The sequence below is a fragment of the Megalops cyprinoides genome, chromosome 6 (assembly GCF_013368585.1).
Source record: "Megalops cyprinoides isolate fMegCyp1 chromosome 6, fMegCyp1.pri, whole genome shotgun sequence".
NCBI lineage: Eukaryota > Metazoa > Chordata > Actinopteri > Elopiformes > Megalopidae > Megalops > Megalops cyprinoides.
Window position 1 is genome coordinate 10977746 of NC_050588.1, and position 13979 is coordinate 10991724.

Genomic DNA, 13979 nt, shown 5'->3' on the forward strand with positions numbered 1-13979 from the left:
AGTGGAATTAAAAAGATATTACTTAACAAGTTGGAGACAGGTGTAACCATTGTCCTATGGCCTGAAGACTGAAGGCCTTTTAGTGGCTTTTTGTGGCCTCTGTGGGCTCCTTCTTGTGGGCTCTCTAGTACTGAAATGTTAAAAAGGCAATACGATGCATTGATGTGCTCTGAAGGGCACCCCTTGTGTCTGTGGGAGCCAGCTGTGGCATCGCTGTCCACCCCTCGCCTCGCACTTTTCATGACTCCATCTCCAGACCTTCAGGGATTAACACCTTTACATGAATGTATCATGCACACACTCTCTTGCTACCGCTCTGTGAAGTACTTGTCATTACTTTAGTAAGTAAGAGCAAGATGACAACAAGGCAAAGGCAAACAAACAGAGAAATAAGATCCAGAAGAAACAAGCTGATAAACATGACAAGCAAGCTGTATTTGATAACTTCCTAAAACAAATAAACATCCTCAGAGATGCCATATCCATAACAATATTTTTCCATAGCTGTCAATTTGCTATAGAATTTTGGTTGCTATTTTGAGCAGCACTAATATAATAGATGCAGAGCGATTGATATGGGACGAGAAGGGGCCTTGTAATTGCTTTAATATCCTGCTATCTCATTTCCTTTGAAGTTGGGAGAAACTGTTTGTAGGAGTTAACTCTCTCAGTGCCACACTACTGAAGTGGCACGTCAGTGCTCCATTACCACCCGAGTGTTATTTCCCGCAGGGGATGATGGGTTTTGAAAAATCAATTTTTTCCACTTCAGTTTAAAAAACATGGCAGTTAAGTGGCACCTAGGACTGTCCTCAGAATAAATTAACAGTTGTTTACATCACATTTATAATTTGTGTAGCCAGTTGGCACTCACAATAGTAATACAATAGTAAGGGCTGGAAATGGAAACCCAGGGAATGGTGGAGATGGAGGTAACAAGCACATACCATCACAATGCCCTTCATAGGACTGATTCATAAATCGTCTGCCTTATTGAAAACTTGATGTGTCCCTCACATGCACATTCTTACAAAACAACCGTGGGCTTCATTAAAGATGCTTCTGGTGGTGAACATGTCCTAATCACTGGAAATCATTGCGACTACTGAAAAGTAATAATCCTGCACATGGACGTCTCCTTCGTCCTGTGAAATACAAAAACGTTCAGTCCTCAACCCCCCAAAAGCACAACCCGGGTGTAACACGTATAACTGTAGCATACAACATTCCCATTTTTAGGTGCACATTGACCATAATCACTACTGCTGCTATTGTTTATGGATTTATTTACTGGGATGCTTTCTGGAGTAATCTCTCCATTGAGCTGAGGCAACAAACCCCCTGGTTAGGATCCGTGACCCCAAGGAACACATCATGAGTCCTTCGCTGCAAGTGCGTTGATACACCAACAAACAAGCATGTTTTTACTGCCTGCCTCTGGGGATGCTTTTAGTAAGGCTTGTTTGAACTTTCAGGATGAACACCTAATGAAGCAAGGGAATCCAAATGGCCATCTGCTTGCTGACAGCCTTTATTTTGGGCATGGAAGCCTCGTCAAAGTCATTTTCATGGCCTTAGAGTGTCACCACTTTTGAACCTCCATGCGGCACTGAATTGTTAGCACTTTCCTTCCATCAAGACAGTTTATCATTTAACGTCTCTATGTATGTCACAGTCAGCATTCTCAAATGAATGTGTTTCTGTAAAGTTTCGTCTGAAATAAAATGTAGCCCAGGCTGCTGGTGTATGAGGCAGGAGATGTTTTGTTTCATTCACCAAAATTCCTTTCACATTTTTGGAATGTTTCTTTTGTTTCTTTTCTTTTGTATCACATTGAATGAATAGCAAATGAAAATAGCTCTAAAGACAGCATACCTTTTTGCCTCCTAGAAGCCTTTGCTGCTTAAAATAATCTTGTGTCCATTGTCACAAAATGTAGCTGTAAATTTCGCAAAGTTTCCTTCCCATGCAATAGTAAAGTTGTAAGTAATAACACGCTGATAACAAACAGACGTCCCTTAACAAACATACATACTTTTACTTGCTTAAATAATTTGAGATGGCAGGCATGCCATCTGCCAAGTTGAGCAGGGGCATACCCCATACATATACAACACCAAAACTTGACTCTTTAAGGGTCACATATACATTGATTACAACACATAACTCAGGTTATCCACACCATATTTACTTACATTGACTTCCTTAAATGAATGACACAAACATTATCATAAGATAAAGCTCATATATTGCACATTGTACCATTCATAGGCATTATCACAATATAGTGTTAAAGTATCTATTTCAATGCATACTGCACACAGAGTACCTTTGTTTCCATGAGGGTGTCATATATGTGTTATCATGTCATAAAATGTCATTTTAATATTATAATTTCTTGTAAAATGCACAACTTCAGAACCTAAATGATTTACGTCTGAATTCAATCTAGATGCTTCTCGAGGGAATGTGCATCTCACTAAAAACACATTCCCAGATTAATTGAAGAAAGTTACTTCTTGGTAGAGATGACTTGGTAGTTTCAATCGAATCTGTAGAATCACTTTCATGTCACATAGTGGTAGATTAATTTTGTTATCTTTTTTATTAGTGAATAGAATTTTCCCTAAAGAGGACTTGAATCCAGGAGTGATTGCGCTTTGATATTCTAACAGCAGACCAACATACACTGTATGTGCACAGATTTACAATGCGCTGAACCTGCTGACATACAGTGTGCCCAGTTCCCCCGGTACACGATCAACACCACCGTTGCTAGACACTGGAGGCTTCAATTGATAAATGACATGCATCCATGGGCTGACCTTTAGCCCCATGTTGTCCTTCAAAGTGGTAGGATCCCTCACTTGGTAAGGAAATCCTTGAGCTACCCATTTCTCTTATATCAGTTAGTCAGGGGGTTTTAATCTGGGCACAAAGGGTAAAGTGCATCAGGTTGAGAGGCATGACATCTCCTCTGCTCTCTGTACATCAATGTTTGATGGACTGATGTTGCATTGGCCTCTGTGCACTGAGATCGTGAGAACACACGACTGAGAAGATGCCTGAGAGAGCTATGAAATAAATATGGCATACAAAAAAAAGATACATTGGACCCCGGTGTAAATTCGCATCCCTTTGAGTTCCGCAGACATGAAAGTGCAGCCTGGGTTGGCTGCCATGGCAACGGATGCACCCCATGTCTGATCCGAACGCAATCTGTGCAGGAGCTCCTCTTGAGAACCTCTTGACACAAACAGACACGCCATCAAAGCGATGCTCTCAATCCGCTCGCCATTGTGCCACTTAAGGGGAGGGGGGTGTGTTTTCATACCGTTCACTTTTGAATTTTGATTGACAGTTGTGCCTCTTATTAACATTCATTCCAAAGGCAGCCAAGCAACCAATCAGCTGATGCCTAAATGGTCTGAATGACAAATGTGGGAGCGCTGGAGACGTAGAAATCGCAACGAGAAACATCCTTTAAACAAGCATGTTTGTAATGAAAGGCCCGGAAGTCCTGATCAAACACTGTTGAAATGTCCTCGTGGTTTTGCAGAGTCTTCAATATCCTAATGCAAACTGTCATTTCAGTATGCCATCTCAGGATGTACAGTATGCTGTGCTGTGACCACGGCTGTCAAAATGTGCTGACAAAAGCCTCTCCTTTAGCTAGTCTGTACTTCCCAGTACCCATATGTTGGTTTAACGTCTGCTGAAAGCATGTCCTTTGTCTAGTCTTTCCACATGGCTTATGAAAGAGATTCCGTTATCGGGGGACTTTCTCAGGGGAATCCTATTATCATGTGCATTTTGACCATTACCTTTGTCCTTCCTTGCCACTCTCTTGACCTCCATGTTATGGCTCCCTAAGATTTTCTTGCTGTGGCATTTCCTTCACGCTTCCTTCTGTTCTCATGCCTTCCGAACCCTTCCCGTCCTCCATAGGTGACAAAATGAATTGCCTAGTAGCATATTCTGAAGAGTCACTGGACAACATCTTTATTCTCCCTATCTTCCAGTGTCCCACAGCTTTCTGCTTGTTGTATCTGCCCGTCTCTCTATTTCCCCTTGCTCTTGGACTAGTCATTTGTCAGAAACAATAGCTCCATGCTACAAAAAGTCACTGTTGCCATGGAAACATGGTCTGGAAAAGGAAGGTGTCCCATCTTGCCAATGGTGCAGTGAAGGATCATGTTTATTTCAGATAACACTTTGCACAATGTATTTATTTCTCATGAAGCAAAGGATGTAACTGTTTAAGCAGATCAGTTTTAGCAAATCAAACCATGTTATTATTAATTATTTGCCTTGCAGAGGCTTGAATCTTTACTTATGTATATTACCCATTTTTTCAGTTGGGCCTATTGAGATTACTGGGCCTATTCAGATTAAGCATTTTGCTTAAGAGTACGACATCAGAGCAACAAAAGTCCCATGTGGGTTTCGAGCCCACAGCCCTCAAATCCAGAAATGCTTTTTTTATGACACACTTCTTGAGGTGGTGAGTCCTTTTTTCCCTATACAGAAAGAACAGTCAAAACAAACAAGATCTATGCAAGCAGAACTTCATGACAAATAGATGCTAACACGCATCTTCCGCCAGTACAGTAGGTTCATGTTGCTAGGTGTGGTACGCTAATGTTTTGTGCTTAATGACTAAGCACTATGTAATGCAGATAATGCAGTCAGACTTATACAGACAGCTCTGGATGGCCTGGAGCTTCGAGTGGCAGAACTCACTCTCCTCCTGTAATTGCCTCTTTTTGTGAATTGTTAGTTGTGCATGACTCACTGCTGAGTGAGAGAAGCACCGCGCTCAGTAGTGCTTAAATGACTATTTTGGAGCTTTAGAATAAGATCTGATGAATCTCTGATCAAGGAAGGTTGTGGCCACTGTACACAGACCCTGCAAAACAAGGCCTTTCAGATTGTTCTCTGGGATTAGATGAGGTCCTCCTGAGTCTGCCTTTAGCGATCCATCAACAGATGATGTGATTTTGTCCCTGTTTTTAAGTTCCGTAATGTATTGGAAGCCTGTCCAGATTTAAAATGGTTAGATGTATACACATATTCAGGGACAAGTCAACTCTGCAAATAATATCTTTTTGTCACATTATCCAAACTCCAGTTGTGACACATAATTGCTGTTGACATACAGAGCTTTGGTTTGTGGAGCGGGGCAGGGGGGTACAGGGGGGCCTGTAGTTGACCCCAAAACCCCCCCCCCCCCCCGGCCCTTCTTGCTCCACAGGCCAAAACCCAGCTCTCTGCCATTCGTGTATTTGATACTGCATTAAAAAATGGGGGGAAGCCTCCTTTATTTCATTTTATTTCCATATTTGGTTGCCTGTTTGAGCGTGAGAACCTGGGCACAGATTTTATTCCACTTTCTGTGGGGTAAAGCAGCTTGACGTGACCTTAAAGCCTCTGGGAAAGGGCGCCAGCCCAAAAAGCTTCAAGCGATGGAAATATGTAAATATATTTGGTGATTTGAGCAATTTCCCCCTTCCTCCACCACCAGTTTAATGAGACTGCCTTTTCATTCAACAGCATGTGCAACAGCACATCAGTCGCTGGATTTTCCCACCACGAATCCATGCTGTCGAATAAAGCACAATATAGCTTCAGAGCAGAGGGCTGAAAAGGCAGGGTTTGAGTTTAATTGCCGGGACGGGCTTGGGAGGGCAGGTAGTGAGGGGAGGATCGAGGGCAGAGGTTGTGTAATCAGTAGCTTCTGGAGGAGAGGTGCGTTCACAGGCAAGTCAGCCCTGACAGGAAGAGGAATTACCTGCCACAGAAATGCCAGGGGGGGCACAGGTCAAGGCGGCAGACTGACACGGGATAGCCAGGAGATTATTGCATAATCTGTCACGAGGGAAATTACGAATCTGTGACAGCCGCGAGCTGTAGGTCTATTTGCCGATCAGAGCGCTCCAGGAATAGATCTGTATTACTCTCACAGATTTTGGGATGATTTGGGCAGGGCTCCGCACACAGTGATCAGGTTTACACTCAGGTGCAATACCCTCAGCAATGATTCTTGGAAGCAACTGGGATAAAATGGGGTAGTCCTGACAATGACCGCACGATGTAAGGTTGCTAAAGTCATGAAGGCAGTTGAAGGAATTCATGTTTGTTGAATTTATTTTGCAATCATTGTGTTTGTGGGGCAGGGGAATACTGATCTGGTTGGTTAGAGAGAGACAAGATACTGTGTATGCAATCATTGTTTATTGTAATGCTGTTATTGCTTTAATGACATTTTAACTGTATCATGTTCAACATATGACCCAAACAGGCTTTGATGTACATAAATGAACCTTTCATTCTCCTAACCTCCTGTCTTGGGTGACTGTGCTACACTTCAGTAAGTCCTGTGATTAATTTCAGTGTGCTCCCTAAAACTGGAGGGACGTCAAGTTTCCCCGGTGTAGCTGGGCTCATCAAGGAGTCATGCTTCCTCTTCAGAGGAGGGAAATTACAGTACACGCAGAGAGGGAGCTGAGTGTATCCTAACTGCAGAGAGATATTCAAAATCCACTCGCCTTTCTTCAATTTCAAGAAAGGCAAGGGTGGAAAAAAAATCCCTGATGGTATAATTTAACTACTTTCAGCAATCATCTGAGAACGGACTGTTAGAAAACTGCATTTTCATCGGTTTTAGATCAAGGATGCAGCCGTGCATTGTCAAGCGAATCATGCATATTTTTTATTATTATTTCATTTTTGAATGTGATATTTAATTCAGAAACAATGAGGAGCAGCACTTACGTCAATATCTGCTTACTGCTTTACCCATAGGAGGAATCGGCAGTAAGATGTGCACATGAATTCAAAAGAAAATGTAACTTGTATGTATATATACAGGATATTTAAAATATTTTTTTTTCCTTTGCAGTACCTTTGTAATGTCTGTAAGGAAGACTACATTACCTGTCCATCAATACAGTTTAATCTGCTGTGATGTCTGTTGATGTTTGCACTGTCTTGGAGTTGGCCGTACGTACATTTGTATGTGTGTGTGTGTGCGTGCGAGAGAGACACAGCAAGAAAGAGAGAAGGGGAGAGAGAGGAGAACAAAGCTATTGATGCAAAAATCTGAGCCACGAGTGAAGAACTTACAACCTCTGTCAACATACCCTGAATTTCAATAAACTGGCATCTTGGTGTAGCATGCGAGACGCGTTATGGTGAATACATAAGCGTGCTCAGTGGCACGTTCATCTTCATTTACCAGCTGCTCTCTGAATGCTCGTCACTACTCCCGAGCACAGCTCATTTGCCCCCAATTACTCTGTCAATATCTAATTATGATTTCATTTTGTTTTCAGCTGAATGACAGGATGAAAAAAGTATCTCCAACCTTGCAGCCAGTGCTGTAATTTGTAATCTGTAATTTTAGTGAACAACTGAACATTTGATGTTGCATAAGTGTTGGAAAAAATGTAAATTTTGCTCAAATTTGATTATGTTGAAAAACCATAGTAGAAAGACTGAATGCTCAACACGCTCAATTCACTCAAAGGGTGAATGAAGGAAAATATGTTGCAATATATGAAAAATACTGTACTTCTCATATTGTACAATAATTACTGTAAATGGGGGATCAACTACAACCAACTATAGTGCTGCAATGTGTAACAAGACTCAGGGGGAAATAGGGGGAAATGGGGATGAATTTTATTAGCTGCATAATATGTCATGAAAAACATCCTCACAGCAGAGTTCTTCTTTACTGTATGCATATACTGTATCTTTGGATATTTACTGAGAGATAGGAGGTTACATAATACATGTTTTGTAAGAGTTCTGAGATATACAGTACCAGTCAAAAGTTTGGACACACCTACTCATAGAAGGGTTTTTCTTTATTTTTACTGTTTTCCACAGTTTAGAATAATAGTAACGACATCAAAACCAAAACAAATTGAATTATGCTGGGACCAAAAAAGTGTAAAACACATCAAAACTATCTTATATTTTATATACTTGTCAAAACAAATGTACAGTACAATGGACACAATAAGGCAAGCTTCTGTTAACAAGCTGACAAGTAGTTAACTGTACAGTGGTAGTATACAGGGGTTCTCGTATTCCATTTTCTGCTGTCTGTTTACTGTCCTATTGATTAGTTTCTTGAATAAGCCCTTTCATGTCACTTCTCTCAGAAGATTCCTACTATCAGGGGCCTCTGTTGCAGAGACGTGTCACCCTTTCATGTGGCGCGTGTTTGATGTTCCCGGTCGCGGTGATTAGGTGAATGTGTCGAGGATGTCTCTTGTTACAGCATGCTCACTCGCTGTTTTTCCGGGAAAAGGGGGACAACAGGCAGAGGCACTCTTGATGTGACAGCTCGCAAGCCGGAGAGGCTCGGCAAAGGCTGTTCGGACCGTCACCATGGTAACCATTCCAGGCGTTTTGTTTTTTGCTCACGATGCAGTTGCTTGCAACAGCAGTGTAAAATAAAATGCCTGGGAGAGGCAGGTACAGAAGTAACACGTGCACTTTGACTCTGGTTGTGTCGTGTTTGCTTATGCATTTGTGTGTCTGTGTGTGAGCGTTGGCATATCATAGGTGTGTTTGTGTGAATGTGTGTGTCTGTATTTCTAATTACAAAAGCTTTATAACTGGCGCATAATGAATAGTTACATACTTCATAACTATTTTAAGTATCAACATGCCTTCATTGTACATATACGGGTGCATTTTGATGATTGTGTAGCTAAATTGTACATAATGCATGCACTGGTCAGTATGCAGGCCTTCAGAGTGTATACCTACAGTGCATGTGCGCTAAAAGCATGTGTTCTGATGAGTGCATGCTTATATGTATGAAGGTTTTATGCATAGCCTAGTGATAATAGACTGATTACTGATACATGTCATGATGAATAGCATACACAGACACTTGCAAAGCTGTGAGTAATGCTGTCTGACTAATATTTTGTCCTTTTCTGTCATTGGCACATATGTCTTTGGATCTACTCATCAACACATATGCTCTGACAACAAGCCCTTGGGTGCCTTTGTCAGGCAAGCTGTTGCTAGTCTTGCAAATGACCACAGCTTTCCTGCACTTTCCCTTTTTATCAATTAATTGATTCACTAGCCATTGTGTTAAGGCCTGTAGATGGACAGCATGTATTTACACATTTGAAAATAAAATCGAAGCCCCATCAAGAAGAAGAACACATTTTCACAAGAAAATTGAAAAAAAAAATGTAAAGAATATTGCATGACATTCTTGTGTTGTTGTCAGCTTTTTTGTCCTTGTTCAATTGCTTTTGCACAATTATTTTTCTTGACGAGACATGTCTTTCTCTTTGCTTTTTTTGGTGTATATATTTTCTTTTCCATCTGCTTTAGTTGTGTTTGAAGAGACGTATTCAAAGACTGAGTATACACTAGACAAGCAGCTCTGGGAGCTGGATTATCTAGCGAATTGGAGGCTACTGAATTTTCACACATCAACTATAATTTCATTTAGCTAAATTCCTTTGTTTTCTCAGTTTCAAGCATAGATCAAGCAGACTGCTTTTTAAAGACATGAAATAGTGTGCTTGTGTGTGTGCACTCTCTATTTTCAAAGCCGAAGGCTTCGAAAACCTTGAAAATCTTGAAATATTGACAGTTTTTGTATAGTTATGAAATGTGGTTACATAACATTGTAAATTTAGTCTTAACTTTGCGCAAAGTTATGTGAAACACTCTAAAGTTATTGCTCCATTTGTATACTGTATTTGGCAAACCTTTGCTTGAAAAGCACCACGTTCACTTTGTAATTGATGGCATTAGACAAAACAGGACGCCTGTTCATCGGCTGGCTTTAATTATTGCATGCATTTTATCCCATTAGAACATGACCATAATTCCTGCAACAACTCAAGCTCTTAATCTACCTTGGGAAAGTTACTAGAGATCATTTGCATTGTTTAAGCACTCAAAATGTCCGACTCTGTTCAAGACTACTCCATCATAATGTGGTCAGGAAAACAAACTCTCAGCGGACTAAAGTGAACTGACAGTAGAGGCTGAACATTTAGGAAATCAATCATGGCACAGATGAAAGAGGCTATGCACTACACTCCTCTCTTCTGCTCTGCCCCCCTGCATGCTCTTTGGCTTCATCTGACAGAGGGTAATTGGAGTTGTTTGGGGAGGGGGGGCTTTTAATTCTCGGCTGAGATGCATGTCGGCCACTGAAATTGGTCAGCGGTTTGATGAATGAGTTTGGCACCTCTTCGTTTCTGAAAACCCTGCAGGGTCTCTACGCTTATTTACTGGAAGATGAGCCAGTGTTAGTAAAATCTTGCTAATTTCACCTGTGAATCTGGGGATCGTAAGACTGACTCTTCCAATCTGCCTGTCTAATTTTCTGGATTTGTTAGAATTTTATTCCAGTAAATAAAGAGCATTACAAAGTTGTTGGCTTTAACCGTATGGCACAAACTTAATACTTGAATGTTATGCCATAAAGCTTACTGATGCGTTGCTGTGCTACTTTGCCATGTAAATTTGTATCAGTCTCTATGCCAGACAAGACATATGGGGCGTTATGACACCAGTGGTCATGATAAAATATTTTGTCATTTCTGCTGAGATCACAAGCATCGTTTAGCTGTGACATAAACACGTTAGCCATTGGATATCGTAGCATTTATCGCTGCATGCACTGTCATTTGGCATAATAAGATTTCATGTTGCCATACAGTTTGCTGTGAGGAAGTTCAAACTATGAAGCACTGGCAACTGGATCCTTATTGTATCTGTAATATTGCCAAAACTGTAATCACTGAAACTCACAGATCATTTTATTTTAAAATAAATCCTACTTGGGTTGATGGTGATGAAATGTCCATGTAACTGCATTGCATGAATGATTAGAATGGATCTAAACATGCTTGAGTGTATCTACAAAGCATTCTATGATCACCAAAGTTGTGTCAGAGCGTGAGCTAAGGCAGTTCGCTAAAACAGAACATAGGTTGCAGGCTCCTTAAGGCAACAGGTTACATCAGGGGCATAGACATAGATCTGAGGATATACCAATATACCAACGACATACCAAGACATATTGATCAAAACTGTAGGTTTCTAAAGTATCCCCCAAAATGCAGTCAGACACTGCAGAGTTAAACAAATTCATCTTGACATTTTGGTGGTGCAGTGTCTGGCAGTGTGGATCAAGGGGTCACTCTGAATGTTTTCCGGATCTCTCTGAATGGCGTAACACTAAACACAAAATCACCTGCGTTCATTAATCTTCATAATTGATACAATTAAGTAATTAAGGGACTAAAAACCGGAGGCCTCAGGGCTTGCTTACCTTTGGTATAGAGGTACGCCTTTGTCTATTCTTTCCAGCGTACCGCATTTGCATGTCTATTGGCTGAAATGGATTAGATTTCTGCCACTTTTGTGTGCATCCTTTTGAAGCCTCTTTAAAAAAGCGGCGATCTCCCTCCATTCCTTCTAGGTAATTTCTGAAGAGCTTTTGATCTGATTCTCATTAAAGGTTTGCGATTGAAAATCACTGGTGGGCGAAGCACTTGGCATAATCAGGTCACTGAAGTATGATGGCAGGCGTAATTTGTGAGAGGGGAGGAAAAAAAACCTTTACAATTTAGCTCTTCAGATATGAGATGTGATAAAGAACCACAGAATTCTGGCACCTTCCTTACAGGCAGATCAGTTCTGCCAGAGAGCTAGATCATAACATTTGACACTAGAATAAGCAGACGTATTTAGAGATATACATATTTTAGGCCACAGGGCAACAGTGTAGCGTAGTGTTTAAGGCCTTGTAACTGAAAGGTTGCCGGTTCAAATCCCTGCTAGGGCACTGCTGCTGTACCCTTGAGAGAGGTACTTAACCAACAATTGCCTCAGTAAATATCCAGCTATATAAATTGATGACATTGTTAAAAAAAAAAAAACTAATCCTTGTGAGTCACTCTGGATAAGAGTGTCTGCTAAATGCCAATAATGTAATGTCATGTAATTATGGGGCTTTAAAACCAAACAGGCTATTTTGTAATGAAAGTAAAATAATGAAATAGTGAAAAATTTGTGTACAGGCAAAGATATGAGAAAAGCTTGCGTATATGCGAAAATATATATTTCTAAAGCATGTAAATAGTTATATGTTCCCCTAGCAGGCAATTGTTGTGCAAGCATATTATTAATGAATAAAGTAATACATTGATATAATTTTGGATGTGTAGCTTGATCAAAACTGCAGCTTTCATGCCTACTATAACTCACGAACCACTACTCCATCCTCCCCATGTCTAATGTTCTGAAACAACTGAAATTCTAAAACAAATGCAACAGCGATTGACTGACAGTGTCAAAACAAATGATCAGTGCTCTGAGCCAAACAAGGTTTAACATCTATGTACAAACACAGTTAAAGTGATGACACTCAAAGTGGTTAATCTGCCTAAACTGTAAGACATGGTGAGTCCCGTGTAGCTTGGAAACTGATTGCTCAAAACATTTCAAATAAGGCAACCTGAGGTGCTTTGCACTCAGATGTGTTTAGTTACAGCTGTTTATTTCTACATAACTTGAAGAGACACAGAAACTTTAGTTAAATGAGCAAAATGTTTTTCGTCTTTCATCATAGTGAAAAAAAATACTGTGTACATTATGAAATTGTTTTATGCGGCACCTCCTAAAACCATGATAAAATAATATTTTGGATGCTCAAACTCACTTTTTAAGTCAGAATTTCCACATCACCAAAACAGCTACTGTATCTCAAGATTGCTAGGTGGTGAACATAATTCAGGAATTAGGTATGATCGGTGGGGTTACCCAGGTATCAACAGATACATTACTCAGAGATGCTTAGTGTAACATGTCCCACTTTTGCCATCTGTAATGTTTCACTGAAAGTCTTCCAATGATAAGAGTTCTATTGTGACTTTTCTGTCTTCAGTAAAACCACACACCCACACCCCTCATATTCACTGCTGTTTAAAACCACCAAGGGTTTATTTGCTTGGCAGGGGTGAGTTAAAAACTGCATTTCGCCTGTAAATGGTTTAATCCAGGAGTATACATATATACAGATAATGCACTTCTCTTTTGTCTGTGTGACGAATACATGTGAGTCGTAACATGGCGCATGTTACCACAAAGCGGTGCCATGAAGGCATCGCAGCCTTGAGCTCTATATCAGAGACCATTTCTCACGGAGGTGACCTCACCTGGCCTCTAAGGATACCTAGATTAAGTCTAGGTTGCTGTGGAGCTAAAGAGTGAGGAAAGTTGTGATGGAAGGTTCCATGGGAGGGGTGGAATTTTTCAGCATAAGGTATATCACATTTCACATGCTGCTACTGCAGCAGAGAATGTTTGCTATTGTTGTCTGCCTTCCCAGGTTTCCAGGCTTGACCTCTGCGTCTTCAAAAAATTACAGCTGTATGGAGTGCCGATCCTTCCTTTACACAGAGGCCACTAATTCTCCTGATCAAGGGCACCAAGCAGACCTCAGTGGCAGGAAATTGAGGAAATTTTGACAGAGTCAATAAATGATCCCATCTAGGAATGTAGAGCTGAAGTGGAGGGAAAACCGCAGAACAGAATGAGGCGTTTGGACCCTCTTTGAGTTCAGAGCATATTCACTGTGGCAGAACCTAATTAGTGAAATTAGTTCACTGGGCACGGCTAAGGGTGGATGCCTGGATTTCAAGCCAGCATTCAGGGAAAAGCCCTATATTTAACATCTGTAACACTGTTAATTGTTTGCATGTGAGATATGCGCTATAAAACTTGATGGACATCAGACTCTCACATGTATTCGGCTCTGTTGCGGTAACATTACAACTACCGTGGTATTTTGCAGCAAAAATCCAGATTCCTTAATTACAGCTGCAATGTTGAAACAAGGACACATTCCACATATCCACAGCTCACCACCAGGGCCCGGTGCGGTCAATGATGTAAGAGTTTATTATTTTCACAGAATT